Source organism: Bombyx mandarina, chromosome 07, assembly GCF_030267445.1.
Source record: "Bombyx mandarina strain Sakado chromosome 07, ASM3026744v2".
Taxonomy (NCBI): domain Eukaryota; kingdom Metazoa; phylum Arthropoda; class Insecta; order Lepidoptera; family Bombycidae; genus Bombyx; species Bombyx mandarina.
In genome coordinates, this window is record NC_143214.1 from 10,207,858 (window position 1) to 10,212,610 (window position 4,753).

Genomic DNA, 4,753 nt, shown 5'->3' on the forward strand with positions numbered 1-4,753 from the left:
TGTGTTTTACCTTAAAACTTTTTTCTAAGTGAACCGATTTTGCATAATATATATCATAGACTTTTTGTTTGAAAGCTGGTGCTTTTGATGTAGTTCAATTTAGATTTGAATCAGATTTGATCAGTAGTTCTTGAGTTTTCCTTAGTGATTCGTGTTTAATTAACTTTGACTACTCTGAAGATATTCTCATTCTATTCTGTTGAGATCCGTTTTTGATAAAATAATAAAATATTATGGATTCATTAATTTTAAGGCATTATCTATCTATATCTTATGTACATATATATATATGTGGGGTTGCAGGGCAAAATCTAGAGGATTTTAAATTTAAAATCTTAATTTCAAAAACCATTAGTATCTCAATCGATGACAGTGATTGACATTCATTTTCTTTTAAAATAAATCTAGAGTGTCAGTGTGAACTAACAAAACAATACCTATCTTCCCGCATACATTTTAACAGTAGGCAGCGGCTTGGCTCTGCCCCTGGCATTGCTGAAGACCATGCGCAACGGTAACCACTCACCATCAGGTAGGCCGTATGCTCGTCTGCCTACAAGGGCAATAAAAACTATATACCTATGTATTTATTTATGCGCATAAATGGGAGATAGCAAATGAGTTTTATAGACTTTTCTTCTCTGTTTGTCGAGTGAGTTTATTTTTCCTTTCTTATTCATGGAAGTGGAAAGTGGATCGCGCGCTTTGTGAGTGCGAAGGGTCAGTAAACCAGCAAGAATGAAAACCTTGATGTCTAAGAAGTAAATGAATAGATTCTTATCTCCAAACGTTGTTTGGAAACAACAATCCAGCATAAGAGATTCGAGTGATATTTTAAGGTAAATAATAAAAGATACATCGCCTATTCGCATTAAAAGTGTACAATTTCCAAAAATACTCAAAATTGAGTTAACATGCGTAAACATTTGGCATCACCAGTATTTTTCTCATAAATACTGTCAAAAGAGCGTAGTTTTTTTTTTTTACCTATGTTTTGACTACTGTTAACAAAATTAACTTCTTCTTCTTCTTCTTTATTCTTTATTGTACATACAGTTAATAAAATACAACAATTGCGAAAACTTATAAAATGGCGAGCTTAACTCAACAATTGGGTTATCTACTAGCTAACCGTTCTTAAAGAAGGAGAGCTTTACATAAGTGGGTAGAAGAGTACAATCTAATCAATTGAATTAATACATAATTTTATCTTACTTTAAAAGACAGATAATGTAACTGGTAAAAATATCACATGATAAACCTTTAAAACACTCTCCTGTAATATTAGTAAGTTTTGAGATTATACAGTTTTAATGCGAGAAGACGACATGTGACTGCAATTTAAAAGAGCGCCTCTTTGTCTGCCCATATGCTAGGTAGATGATGAAGTTCAATTAGCAGCATATTCTTGTGTTACTCTCCCGTTTAAGCACAATATATTACGTCAGCTATCAATTTAATCTGATAGTGTCTAGAACGCAGTGCCTCCTGGCGGAATCGAAACGACGGGTACTAGACCGAAATTGCGAATACAGTTTGATCCCTCAAAGGAAATTCAGTTTCACTACAAACACTCCCATAATCACGAACCCCGATAATAAATAGAATATTCACATAATAAATAGAATATTCGTTACAAATTCGCTCAACTATGAAAGGCGTCTATTAGATTATTTTTTTCTTTTTCGTTAAAGGGCTACCTGTACCTGTTGTCATGGCAACGTGAATCCTACCAATCACCTCAAGACATGAGGTGAATCCCTCAATTTTACAAAACGGAATCCATGACGGCTTGCGGTAGTGTTTAGCTTTATAGTATGTACGCAAGGTCGTGTACCGCTCATTAGTAAAAAGCGATGTTCTCTGGCTTATTATACTCAAATACATACATATACGTTTGAATTTTCCAAGAAAGATTTGTAGGTCTCGAACTAGACTACGAATGGCACATAAACAAGCCAATAACGTCTGGACCAACCATTGTGAAAAGAAAAATGTCTAACACATTGTCGCCCACGTTCCATAAAAGAAAAAACTTTAGGAATAAGTTGACAAAATTCATGAAAGTCGAATAAAGAATTTGAAGTCGTCGTGGTCTAAAGGATAAGACGTCCGATGCATTCGTATCTAGCGATGCAACAGTATTCGAATTGCGCAGGCCGGTACCAGTTTTTCTAATTAAATACGTACTTAACAAATGTTCACGATTGACTTCCACGGTGAAGGAATAACATCGTGTAATAAATATTAAGCCCGCAAAATTATAATTTGCGTTATTACTGGTGGTAGGACGTCTTATGAGTCCACACGGGTAGGTCCACCACCCTGCCTATTTATGCCGTGAAGCAGTAATGCAATTCGGTTTGAAGAGTGGGGCAAGCTGTTGTAGCTATACTGAGATCTTAGAACTTATATCTCAAGGTGGGTGCCACATTTACGTTGTAGATGTCTATAGGCCCCAGTAACCACTTTAATCGTCTATCATTGACGGCTTATCTAGGCCACTAAAAACTGATTGCACCTTGACTAGTTTTGTGGTTGTAGTTGACTTTTCAAAGAAGGAACGAAAGAAACGCCATAGCTCTGTGGGCTTCAGTAACCACTTAATATATTATTTTAAGTTATGTATAATAATAATAATAATAATAACGAAGTTATCATGACGAACAACTACCGGAAATATATACTAAAGGATGGGAAGGTCGACATTTGTCGGGCATGCCACCGTCCGGGAGAGTCTATTAGACATATTGTTTCTGGCTGTTCTCGGTTTGCTAACGGCGAGTACTTGCATAGACATAACCAAGTGGCTAGGATTATCCATCAACAACTTGCTCTGAAATATGGTTTTCTTGATTCTGCTGTACCTTATTACCAATACCAACCTCAACCAGTTCTAGATAATGGTCATGTTACGCTCTACTAGGACCGATCTATTATCACGGATAGGTATATTGTTGCCAATAAACCTGATATTGTGATAATAGATCGATCTGCGCGTCGAGCAGTGTTGGTTGATGTCACCATTCCTCATGACGAGAACCTCGTGAAGGCAGAAAAGGACAAATTAATAAAATATTTAGACCTGGCCCACGAGACTACCGCCATGTGGCATGTTGATTCAACCATCATTGTTCCAATAGTTGTATCGGTACACGGCTTGATAGCGAAAAGTTTCGATCAACATCTTAAGAAACTTTCGTTATCCAGCTGGGTTAAGGGCCTAATACAGAAAGCAGTTATCCTCGATACTGCACGCATTGTGAGGAGGTTTCTCACTCTGGAGTCCTAACTACTGGTGGCTTGTATCGTAGACACCGCCATCAGCGGCAATCTATTTTTATAAGGTGTTTTTTAAAATTTTTATTTTTAATATCTTTTTTAAAAAATATTATGTAATTAATAAGATTTTAAATAAATATGAATAAATAATAATAAAAAGCCTTTTATTCCATACAAATAGTAGGTTGCATACATATTTTAAATATAAAGAAGAAAAGAGAAGAAGAAAAAAGTACTGATGTTATTACACGTGTCTCACTTAATTTGCTTCCCTTCTCTCTCCCTTCCGTTTCCTGACAAAAGTATAAATCTAGACAACGTTTTAAAAAAAGTATATAAGTTTGTTTGCATGGACCCCTCCTCAAGTGAAGGTGAAGGCCTCCTCTAAAGAATAACAGCTGTTTCATTATTAAGTTCTGACGTTGTAAGTTACTATGTAAAGCTGATCTTTGTTCTCTTTAGTTGAGTGAAATATTTCTTGGGATTGTGTTCTATTTTCTTATTATTGAAGAAGTTTGTATCCTCCAAGTTATGTATATTACTATATAATTATATACACACACAGTAATGAAGCTCAGTTTTCGTTAGTCGCAGATATATTTAAAACTACTTTTACTATTTCGTCTCTTGTCTAATATTGTCATTATGTTTTCTCGGCTATTTCATTTAATTCACAATTTTCGTGGTCACGAGCGATCATGACGTCATCTGACAAAGTAGTTTCAATTAAAGTCTCAGTGATGTATTTTTAATACGCTTTTATTAGCTTCAGACGTATGTATAGGTATGTTAGTATGTAACGGAATCTTTGAACATGATTTTGACCCCCTTCAAAACGTCGGATTTAATACTTATTAAGAACCGATGACAATTTAATATTAAAAAAAAATATATTGAAAAAAATTAAATTCAACAAAAAAATGGAAAATAAATCCGTACACGGCGTGAATACATTGACAAGTCGAAAATGCATACTTTTCAGGGCAGCCATTTTTAAGTTTACATATTATTGGTAAATCTATTTTCTTATCCTTTTATATAATTTTTATGCGTATTTAAGTAATTTCATCGGAATTTTCACACAGTGTAAGTATAATAATCAATTAACGTTTTAATCAAGAAAAAAATGACATATCAAGTTGCTCACCGACGACTTGTCAATTTATTCACCTAAGCAATTTATTAAAATCCGAGAAAAGTAATAAGATTGTTTACATAAGAGATTTAAAAAAAATACATAAATATGTAATAGCCATTTGATGGTGGTTGGATGGTGAGATGGGATGTGATGGGATGGTATGGACATGTGAGACCATAGAACTTATATCTCAAGGTGGGTGGCCCATTTACGATGTAGATGGCTACGGGCTCCAGTAACCACTTAACACCAGGTGGGCTGTAAGCTCATCCACCCATTTACGCAATAAAAAAAAAGTGCTGAGACGAAATGAAAATGAGGTTGGTAAGAGAG